We start from the raw sequence: 12,758 nt of genomic DNA, 5'->3' as shown, positions 1-12,758 counted from the left end.
TATCTGGCAAGAATGCTTTTTCATAAATCCATGCTGGTTACTACTAATGATACCATTTTAAAAAGCAAACTCCTGTATATGGTCCCTTATCACCACCTCTAATAGTTTACATACTATTAATGCTAGGCTGACTGGTTTGTAGTTTCCAGTTTGTTGGCCCCTTTTTTTAAATATTGGCACTACATTCATCAATCAGCTGGTACCATTCCAGTCAGTAAGCTGTTCTTATACTGATACTTTTTCTGTAAGTCTAGTCTCAAACAGCCCTCTTTTGGTACTTAGATTTGAAAGACAACTAATTCAACAATGATAATGTAGATTAGAGCAGTCAGTTAGTGACTCATTTCACCCAATCAGCTAAGAGCATTTTGTAACCAGTACACCCATTGTAGAACTGGTGTAAAAGAACCCATGGATATAAAACAATATTATACAACTCAATGGATCCTAAACTTCTTAAATAAAAAAAGTGAATTATTTAAGAAATGTAATGTACAGAGATGACTATTTAATTCATGTCTTTGGAAAATGACATTAATTCATGAAATAATACTTTCTCTTCTACGTGATTCTTTTTAAACTACCATGTTTTAATGAAAGCCGGCATCAACTGAGTATTGGATTGCAGGCTATGAATAATTTTTCACCAGACATTTTATTCTTCAAAATTGGCAAAGTAAAGTGCTGGGTTTGCCAGCTATTGATCCTAAGAAAAACTGAATTTGTGAAGAGTATAATCTGTTTGTGACATAGTGTGCCAGGACTTAAAGAACAGTACAAAAGAAAAGTGAAGAAAATAGAATTGTTAGCATCCCTGTATGCGGTCTTACCATGAACCATAAACAATTAAAGGCAAAGCTGCTGGTTGACTAGTGACCTCTGCATCATAGTGGAACTATGAATTTCTCATCAGCTGGCACATTGATCCACAAACTGATTTTTCAAGCCAATGATGACCATATACATACTTTATATTGTGAATTGGACAGCATGATAGTGAACATTGGTTTTGACAGAATTGTTACTAAGACAAATGTCCATGAGACAAAGAGTAGTTTACCTTTATCAAAAAACTGCCTATGCAGGAAAGGGGTGCCTGTGGATAAGGACAAACTATGAAGCATTGACCAAAGTTAAATAATGTTCTTCCTATAGGTGTAGGCTATTTGTGTACTTCCCGAAGCCTAAATGGAAAACTCCCAGAGATAGCATCATCCTATTCTGCCCTGTTTCCAGCATGTTTCTAAGACTGTTCCAGACATTACTGTTCACACCCTCATCACAGGGGCAAGCTTTCAAACCCCCACACGTGTGGTCCTCCATCACAGCAACGCTAAGCTCAAAGTTACTGTGACAGGGAAGAGATAGAACACGTAAGACCCAGAATTAGATACTCATCCCTTACAGCTCCTAAACATAAAGGTGGCATAGCACTGCCCGACCTACAACGCTATTATTGGGCTTGCCAATTAACCCGAATAGTGGACTGGAATATCCATAGAGACTCAAAAGATTGGGTAAAACTAGAAGAATCAATTTCTTCAACTCCCCTGAAATTCACACCCTGGTTGCGCAAAACACACATTCCCAAAAATGTTCTTGACCACCCACTTATTGGTCCAACAATTCAAAGCTTTCAAATATCCTGTACCAAATTCAACATATCAAAAACACCGGGCCCCATGTCCCCCATCTATAACAATCCAGATTTCCCTCCAGGTTTGGAAGGGGAATTCCTACCGTCAGACACTACAAATAATGGCTTAAGAATACATCAAGTTCTACACTCAGGTAAATTAATGTCATCTACCCACATCCAGGCCACATGGAAACATAGCAGATTAAACTGGTGGTCATATATGCAACTCCAACATTTTGTTTCTGCACTTGATCGTGAAACGAACCTAAATTGCTCACTAACCCCTTTTGAACAATTATGTTCACTCACCACGCCTCAAAGACATGTTATATCTACAATCTACAACATACTTTGGGAAAATTTTTAACCTGATTCGGGAAAAGCGCAACAAAAATGGTTAAAAGAATTGAATATACACATATCAACAGACCAATGGGATCACATTTATTACTGTACACACAAAAGCTCACAAAATGTGTCTATTCAAGAGAATTCTTACAAAATACTCTCCCGATGGTACAGAACTCCCAAACTTCTTCATAAGTTTAATGCAGACATATCTGATAAAGGTTGGAGATGCAAACAGGCCACTGGTACTCTTTTACATATCTTTTGGGACTGTCCTCTTATACAACCCTTTTGGTCCTCTATACGTGATCAAATAAAGCAAATTACAACCCTCAACCTGGAATACCAACCGGCCCAATATCTCCTCCATTGTTCTTCTTCCCCAGCACGTTCACATGCAAAATCCTTCGCAGTAACATTAATCAATGCGGCCAAAATGAGCATTCCAGTACATTGGGGTACGACAAAGATACCATCCCTCCAATCTTGGATAAAACGTATTAACAAAATTGCTGAAATGGAACAATTGATAGCTGTAGCTAAAGATACTAATACCAAATATATTACCACTTGGGCCACTTGGTTTCACTATCAATCTTCAACCGAATATCAGAAAGTGATGGGCAATCCGCCTTGAATCCCACTTTTTTATTATTTGTGTCATACATTTATCTTTTTACCGTCAGACATTCTAACTATAATGCATAGACCACGCACACAATGTGCCTTTAGTTTGCCAAGCTTCCTCTCACTGTCAACAGACCACTAGATGATAGTGGACATGATCTATAAGAGATTATATTATGTGCCACAGTTCTCATTTTGGAAATAAATAATCCCCCCTCCCCTTTTTTTTTTCTCTCCCCTTCCCTTCCCCCTCTTCTCCTCCCCTCTTTCTCTCGATCCTTCTGCTACCTCTAATTACTTCCATATATTACCTCTACACCTCTCCACTCTCTCACCCTCCCTTCCCCCTCCGCTGTACTTAACCATTCCACCTACGACCCCGCCTCCCTCATCACCTCATAGCTGACTATAACATACTTTAACCCTTTGTATCTATGTGCAGGTCACATAGAGGTAAATATTCAACTGTTCGCAAATCGTACACTAACACATACCATTCTTACCTCCAACTAAGGAGATTGTAGTGAAACTTTGCCTATATGATAAACCACCAGAATACGGATACGTTTTTCACATTTCACTTCCTCAGAATTGCCTTGTCTTATGTTATCCGCCATGATTGCTCTTTTCTTCTTAGTTAAAACGCGGGTTATTATAACCCAACTCTAATTTAAAGACCATGTTCACCTTGTTACAAAATAAGATTGTTCTAGTCTAGATGTACAAGTTGCTTATAGTTACTGCGAACTCTGTTTTTCCATGTTCAATTTCTCAATAAAATTTACGGAAAAAAAAAAAGAACATGTGGAGGGATTTGAACTGGCCAATGCTGTTTTAGCAAGGTCCTAATAACAACACAGAATAGAATGATGCCATATTTGGGAGTTTTTCAATCATGCTTCCGGAAGCATGTAAATGGCCTATATCTATAGCAAGGGTATTACTTGCTACACATTACACATGTCTGCTATCCTCCCTTCTTGCTGTGACCCAGAAAGCGACATGTATGATGTCACCTTGGGTCAGCCTCTCATTGTCTCTGGCCAACATAGCTGGGAAGGCATGTATTGTAATGTGATTTCCATTGCAATACATTCAATGGAGCCCAGAGGAGAATGCATTTCTCATTAAAGAGAACCTGTCACCTAAAAAAAATCACTTTTTGTTTACTATGTGATAAAAAAAAAAAGTTAAGAAAAAAAATGTTACGCCCAAGTACATAAAATCTCCCCCCCCAAAAGATTTTTAACCCCCCCACATTTACACACGTACAAACGTACACACACATGTCGTGGGCGCCTACGTATGAAAACATCATTTACATGGCGATACGCGTTACATATCACCATACACGCTGGAGTGAGAGCAATAATGTAAGCGGTATGTAAGGACATCAAGTGCCGACCATCGTTGTTTGAGCGGAGAGGAGCACCAACTGTTGTGAGAGAGGGAGAGATAAGTTAGGTATGTTTTTCTGTTATAGCCCCTTAAGCTCACTGAACATTAGGGCCTTATGATAGTACTACCAAAAGGGTATTTTTTACAAACTGACTGCAGTTAAGTGTTACCTTTTTCCCAAACACAGGGGCCTGTGCCTCAGAATTTTAATATACTGACAGCATGTGGCAAGTGGTTAAGTAGTACTTTATATGTGGTATATGTTGTATATTAATCACTTGCCGACCGCCCACCGCAGATATACTGCAACAGGCTGGCTGGGCTGTGGGAACCGCGCATGCCCCCATTAGGCTCACAGGTCTCTGTGTTGATTCCACAAGTCCCTTCCGCATACAGTTAGAAAAAACTCACCTAGGCTCACACTTAACCCTTTGATCACCCCTGGGTTACCCCTTGCCTTCCTGTGTGATTATTACAGTAACAGTGCATATTTTTAGCACTGATTACTGTAGTAATGTCACTGGTCCCCCCAAAAAGGGTCAAAAAATGTCAGTTAGGGGTCCGATTGGTCCTCCGCAATGTTGCAATCCTGCTAAGAATCGCCATTACTAGTAAAAAAAAAAAAAAATGACATAAATCTTTCCCCTAGTTTGTAGACGTGATAACTTTTACGCAAACCAATCAAAATACGCTTATTGGGATTTTTTTTACCAAAAATATGTAGCAGAATACAAAATGATTTTTACATTTTTTTGGGGAATGTTATATAGCAGAAAGTGAAAAATATTGTCTTTTTTTTCTTTTCCCCAGAATTGTCGCTCTCTTTTGTTTATAGCTTAACCACTTGCCTACAGTGCACTTTCACCCCCTTCCTGCCCAGACCGATTTTCAGCTTTCAGCGCTCTCACACTTTGACTGAGAATTACTCAGTCATGCAACACTGTACCCATACAAAAATTGTGTCCTTTTTTTCACACAAATAGAGCTTTCTTTTGATGGTATTTGATCAATACTGGGTTTTTTATTTTTTGTGCTATAAATAAAAAAAGACTGAAAATATTGTGAAAAAACGAATTTTTCTTTGTTTCTGTCATAAAATTTTGCAAATTAGTCATTTTTCTTCACAAATTTTGGCCAAAATTTATACTGCTACTTATCTTTGGTAAAAATAACCTAAGTAAGTGTACATTATTTGGTCTTTGTGAAAGTTATAGAGTCCACAAGCTATGGTGCGAATCATTGAAAATTGATCACACTTGCTCACACCTGATGTACTGAAGGCCTATCTCATTTCTTGAGACACTAAAAAGTCAGGAAAGTACAAATACCCCCCAAATGACCCCTTTTTGGAAAGTAGACATTCCAAGGTATTTAATAAGGGGCATGGAGAGTTTTTTGAAGTTGTCATTTTTTCCCACAACTCTTTGCAAAATGAAGATTTTGTTTTTTGTTTTTTTTTTACAAATTGCCATATTAACAGGTTATTTCTCTCACACAGCACATGTATACTTGCAACTACACCCCAAAACACATTCTACTACTCCTCCTGAGTATGGCGATACCACATGTGTGAGACTTTTTCACAGCCTGGCCACATACAGAGGCCTAACATTCAAGTAGCCCCGTCCGGCATTCTAGGAGCACAAATTACACATATAATTTCCTGACAACCTATCGTACTTTTGAAGGCCCTGGAGCACCAGGACAATGGAAACCCCCATAAAATGACCCCATTTTGGAAAGCAAACAGCCCAACGTATAATTTTTGAGGCATAATGAGTCTTTTGAATATGTCATTTTTTTCCACAAGTTTTTGGAAAATGTGGAAAGAAAATGAAAACACATTTTTTTTTACACAAAGCTGTCCATTTATGCAATATTTCTAACACATAGCATGTACATAGCAAAAATTGCACCCCAAAATACATTCTGCTATTCCTCCTGAGTATGGCGATACCACATGTGTAACACTTTTTCACAGCCTGGCCACACACATAGGCCTAACATCCAAGTAGCGCTTTACACAAAGTTGTCCATTTATCCACTTTAAGACTGGGCCTATTTTTGACACTTGGTGTTTACAAGCTAAAATTATTTTTTTTGCTAGAAAATTACTTGGAACCCCCAAACATTATATATTTTTTTTTATCAGAGACCCTAGAGAATAAAATGGAGATTGTTGCAATATTTTTTATCACACCATATTTGCGCAGCAGTCTTCCAGATGCGATTTTTTTGAAAAAAAATCACTTTTTTGAACTAAAAAATAAGAAAACAGTAAATTTAGCACAATTTTTTTCCATAATGTGAAAGATAATATTACGCCGAGTAATTAGATACCCAACATGTCATGCTTCAAAATTGCGCATGCTCACAGAATGGCGCCAAACATTGGTACTTAAAAATCCCCATAGGCAACATTTTAAAAATTTCTGCAGGTTACTAGCTTAGAGTTACAGAGGAGGTCTATGGCTCAAATTATTGCTCTCGCTCTAAAGATCGCGGCGATACCTCACATGTATGGTTTGAACATCGTTTACATATGTGGGCGGGAATTGCGTATGCGTTTGCTTCTGCGCGCGAGCTAACGGGGACAGGGCGCTTTAATTTTTTTTTTTTTTTTTTTCCTATTTATTTTATTTATTATTTTTTTATTTTTACACAGTTTAAAAAAAAAAAATGTTTTGATCATTTTTATTCCTATTACAAGGAATGTAAACATCCCTTGTAATAGAAATAGGCATGACAGGTCCTCTTTATTGTGAGATCTGGGGTCAAAAAGACCTCACACCTCACAACTACACTAAAAAAGAAAAAAAAAAAATTGTTGAAAGAGGAAAAAAAAAAAAAAGAAAAAAAAAAAGCGGCCCTTTAAACCGGTTGCTAGGCAACGTCTTTTGACGTAGCTCCGGTCCTCCAAGACCATAGAGTTGAGTGAGGGCCATCTTGCCCTCACTCGACTTCCTGTCTCTGAGGATCCGGGACCGGATAGTTTTCCCCGCTGCCGGCTGGTCCGGTAAGCTGGGAAAACGTCTGGGACGCGGCAGGAGGGGGGGGGCACCTCTTCCCCTGCACCGTAAGGGTAATTCCGCGGCGAATCCGCCACTGGGACCACCCTTATCTGAAAGTCGACCGCCCGCCGTTTCAAAAAATACCGGGGTTATGGGGGCTATCTGCTGCCATAACCCCAGTATTTAGCTTTTAATGGCCGACGCATATAGTCGTTAGGCGGTCAGTAAGTGATTGCATGCATATGGCAAACAGGTGACGATGACTGATGGGGTGACGATGACTGATGGGGTGACAGGTGACAATGACTGATGGGGTGACAGGTGACAATGACTGATGGGGTGACAGGTGACGATGACTGATGGGGTGACAGGTGACGATGACTGATGAGGTGACAGGTGACGATGATTGATGAGGTGACAAGTGACGATGATTGATGGGGTGACAGATGACAATCACTGACGGGGTGACATGTGACGATGATTGATGGGGTGACAAGTGATGATCACTGATGGGGTGTCAAGTGACGATGATTGATAGGGTGACAGATGACGGTGACTGATGGGGTGACAGGTGACGATGACTGATGGGGTGACAGGTGACGGTGATTGATGGGGTGACAGGTGACGGGCGATAGTCACTGATGGGTGACAGGTGACGGGCGATGGTGCACGGCGGTACTGATGGCAGTCTCTGGTGACCGGTGAACTTTAGGCTATGTCCACATGTGAGCGTAGCGATCACGGGCAGAATCACTGCGATTCTGCCCGCGATCCAGAAATCATTGCAAATTGCGGGACGCCTGTGCGTTGCCCGTGATTTGCAATAGCACCCCAAACGCTGTGCGATGTTGCTGCGATTTCCGCCTGCCGAATTGAGGTAACATTGCGCAAACAACGCATGACGCCCCAAAGAAGCTCTTGTACCTTTTTTGGGCGTCATGCGTTATTTGCGCGATGTTACCGCGATTCGGCAGGCGGAAATGGTGGCAACATCGCACAGCGTTTGGGGTGCTATTGCAAAAAACGGGCAACGCACAGGCGTCCCGCAATTTGCAATGATTTCCGGATCGCTGGCAGAATCGCGGTGATTCTGCCTGCGATCGCTGCGCTCACATGTGAACGTTATGGGTGTCAATTTCTGGGCACTGATGAGGTGACTGTTGGGTGACAGGTGACATTGGGGGGGGGCTGAGGACTGTGTGGGGGGACCTTTATTAGTGTGATTTTACTTTTACATGTGTACAGAGCAATAACTCACTATTTCTAGCTCTTCTCCCCTCATACTGGAAACTGTATGAGGAGAGAAGAGCTAGTAACACTGAGTTACTGCTCTTTGTTTACATTTTCTGATCGGCTGTGAATGGATTCACAGCCGATCACATAGTAAACAGTCACTATCAGTGACTGTTTACTACTGCCGGTGACAGCTGTGTTCCTACGGAACACAGTGCCACCGACATGACCGCGCTGCGCGCTCCCGATCGCGCATGCGCGGTCATCTCCCGGCCGCCTCCATTGTGATCGGCTGTGTCATTGGAACACAGCCGATCACGTGGGAAACAGCCACGCCCAGTGGCTGTTTCCCCCCTGCCGGTGACGGGGGGTGTCCCGGGGACACCCCGACACCGGCAGTGCACGGCGGCGCGCCCGCGATCGCGCGCCTGCCGTGCATTTCCTGGGTCACGTCATATGACGTCCGCCCAGGATAATAGCCGCACCGTCCCGCCGTCATATGACGGCGGGCGGGCGGTAAGTGGTTAAAAAAAAAAAAATTGCACAGGTGATCAAATACCACCAAAAGAAAGCTCTATTTGTGGGGGAAAAAAGGACCTCAATTTTATTTGGGTACAGTGTGGCACGACCGCGCAATTGTCCATTAAATTAACACAGTGCCAAATCGCAAAAAATGGCCTGGTCATTTAGGGGGCAAAACCTTCCAGGGCTGAAGTGGTTAAGCATGTTATGCTTTATGAAATACAACTGGTTATTCCACGATCTCTATGGGTTGTGTGCTTATACTACAGAAAGCCCCTTAATGTCCAATTTGGAGCAATGTTTTTTAGTAATTTGGGCCCCCAGGCAAGGAGAAAAAAAGCAACTTAGTCTGCAACATCTGTAATTTACAGTTGTTCCCATTGTACATCCATTCATGACAGATTGAAGGCATACTATGAACAAATAGGCATAATGGCCTCACCCTTTGAGAAGTTGTCACCACAATGTTCTCTACTCACAGTCAATTTATGTAGGGAGTGGTGCTGATGTAGTTATGTTGGGGTCCCTCTCTGCATTTCCAAGGATCATCCACCACAGGAGAAAGTCAGGAGAAGAAGAGCAAGTGGTCACATGAAAGGCAAGAAAGCTGTAGGAAAAAAAGGTAGCATACTACAAATAAAAAAAAATAAAAAAAACATAACATACAGAAAGGAGGGGGGGGGGGTTAAACATTAAAAACATTTAAAAATGCACTACCTCTATTACTGCTGATATTCTGATCAATGCATATATCACACCTACAGTATTTCTGTTTCAATCATTTTTATTTGATTTTTCAAAATAGTAACAAACAAAATATAACAACAAAGCAATCTCTTAAAGACCACTACACACACACAGTGTAGTAGGTACACACAGAAACCATAATGTTGGACTGTTCAGTGAGACATGTCTGAGTTTGGAGGAGGGCATAGTATGTAAGAAAGTAGAGTATCAATGAACACGTGTCCATCAGCATGGTAGTAAATAGTCCAATCCCTGTGAAGGAACAGCAACTTATTGATAACCATAACATTTAGAAAATCAGATAAGGGGATCAGGCTGGCTCACACCAGCCCAATGATGCAGTAGGCCCACATGGGAGAATTATATGACAGATCTGGCTATAAGACCCATAGGGGCTTTAGGACCATTAATACATAGCATCTGCAAGATTGACTTTAAAATACTAAAATTTACAACGTGTGTTGTGAAGTACCAAAACATATTCTCAACAGATATCTTAATTATCTATCGGAGCAAATAGCCCCTCAGATCAAGGTTACCATTAAAAAAATAAAGAGGAAGCAAGGAAAAAAAAGGGGGGGGGGCAGGAAAAAGACAAGAAGAAAGAAAAGAGAAAGAACTAAGATAAAGAAAGTAGGTCCTACTGGGAATCCATTTCTTACGAACCCAGGAGTCAGCTCCGTGCATCTGGAACCTGTAGGTAAGTAAGCCAGGGGGTTCAGATCTTTGCATATACAGTGCATAGTTATGTTGAATTTATACTTTTGGACCTGTTGTAGGTATTTTGTCCTTTCCTTAGCCTTTAATGATTCCTGGAGACTAGGTAGTTGTGAATATTTATTAGCATGTATATGTGGGTCTGCATACATTTATGCACAGAGCTTTTTTTAAATTTTGACCTGAGAGCTGCATCCCTAGACACATTCATGTCCCATCCTGAGGATTTTAAAGGCTCAGTGATCTCTTACTGGGGCTTAGCATGCATTCACTATACAGACAGTTAGTCTATGGGTTTTTTGTCTGCAATATCCGTAGAATTAGTTTCCAGCAATGAGATTTATAAGAAAAGCACTACTCCAGTGCCATGACTGTCAGTTTCAAAGAAAGAAAAACTCTGCATTGGCATCAGCTAAGAAATACAGCACTGACCTAATCTATGGCTTCGGCCCAATGCCAAAGGATTGCCAATATCTGACAAAGATTAACTGTCTGCTTCCTCTAGATAGTTGATTTTCTCAGAACAAAACTACATTTTCTGTACTTTGAAGTAGTGGCTAGTCACAGAAAAGGAATTAAAGTTCCTTTGATAAAGTCAAAACAAGTAGACAATTAAAGATCTTTTGGGATGAAAAAAACATTTTAGGACAGCATGTGAAAATGTCAAACTATATGTTTCATACTGAAAGAGCAAAGGCATTGCTTAAACATGAACTGCAGGAAAACATCTAAACACTCAGATTAAATATTTATAAGGGATTTGCTTTACTTACTAAAGGATTTGTATTTCTGTCCACTTGGTCCTGGGATTTACATATATACAACATATTTAGGCCACCTTTCTGCATTGGTCTATGATTGGATAGTACAGCCTACAGACTGGTGGGGTCATCTCTTTGCTTATACCTGATTGGCCTCTCTCCAAATATAAGCACTGCTGTACACGAGATTACAAGTGGTTAAAATCATGCCAAATGTAGTAGCATTTCATTTAAAATACATTCATTGTTTTTTGGGTTTATTTCTTTTTTTTTAATAAAAATACATATATTCACTCATTGGTGTCTTTCAATAGCTGCATGGAGTTTGATTTACAATGCTAACGTATCATAATAGTAAACAAGTCCGTCATCCCATCGTATAATTATATTAAAGACAAAACCCAGGAAGTGACGGAAAGAGGTAGCACTACCTACACCATTTCACATATCTAAGTTTAGTGTGAATGGGGCTGACACTGGAAGCAGTGATGTGCAGGAAATTATTAAAGCTTCAGGTCAGAGAAAAAGACTGGAGAAAATGAAGTCAACTCCCTTCAACCTAACAAGTCTTAGCTTGCTGATCCACAGAAAACTAGACTGAGTAAAAAGCTATGCATTGGGTATGAGATGTGAGGGGTTCATGGCTGGGAGTGTTGAGTTTAAAAAAGGGCCTGGTAGGGTGTACTAAGTGCACAAGGGTGCATGGTGGGTTGTCCTCTTCTTAGACTGTACTGTAAGTGACATATCTAGACTGCCCGATTCTGTATGCAGTTTAATTTTCTAACATACAGCTACTTACTGGGACAAGAAAGAGTTGCAACTTTAATTAGAGCAATATTTTTTTCAAACCCAAAGGGATTGACAAGCGGGGAAAGGGACGTTGCGATACCAAAGGAATATAATGGAAAATGTAGATGCAAAAATAAAAAGAAATATATATATTCTTTATTATTAAGCATTTATAAAAGAAACACAATATGTTGTAATAATTAGTGTTGAGCGAACACGGACTGTATTATTCGTGTTCGTACCGAATAATTGGATTTTTTGTACCCGAACACGGACACGGACACTTTACTGTATGTTCGGGTAAAAATCCGTGTTCGGTCGTTTTATTTCCGGGTTTTGCATGCTTTGGCGCTCTTTTCATGGCGGGCTTTCAACAGCCAATCAACAATCGTTTAACTGGTGTGCCTTAAGCCATCCCAGCCATGCCTGCAAATGTCTCAGTAGCTGTGATTGGCCGTCTGAAGCATGTGACCAAGTCTTTATAAGTTCGAGGCAGCCGCAGCGGCGTCATTATGCTGCTTAGATTCAGGGACAGAGCACACATCAACGTGCTGGCTGCTGATTAGGGAAAGATAGGCAGGAAAAAACCATTTGTGTCCGGATAGAATTGAGGGACAGGTCGGAGTGTTTAGGCAGGGCGAGTTGTAGGCATTTTAGGGATAGAGTCTGCTGAATTATAGGGTCAGTGTCTTCTACAAACTACAATCGATATTGCTGTGTGGGGGGTGGGGTCTGCACTCAATCCTGATCTACGATCTCTTCTCAATCCTGTTAGGGACAGAGTCTGCTGAATTTTAGGGAAACTGTGTTCTACAAACTACAATCGATATTGCTGTGTGGTGTGGGATTGGAGATAGGCAGGTGTCAGTGATCCACATCCATTTTTCTGTGTGTGAGCTGCAGTGAACACAATCTTTTTGGGCTGCAGTGAACACAATCTTTTTGGGCTGCAGTGAACACAATCTT

Source organism: Pelophylax lessonae (genome assembly GCF_965119305.1).
Source record: "Pelophylax lessonae genome assembly, chromosome: 4".
Classification (NCBI taxonomy): Eukaryota; Metazoa; Chordata; class Amphibia; order Anura; family Ranidae; genus Pelophylax; species Pelophylax lessonae.
The sequence above is the reverse complement of the archived record's forward strand: the minus strand, read 5'-3'. Positions refer to the sequence as shown.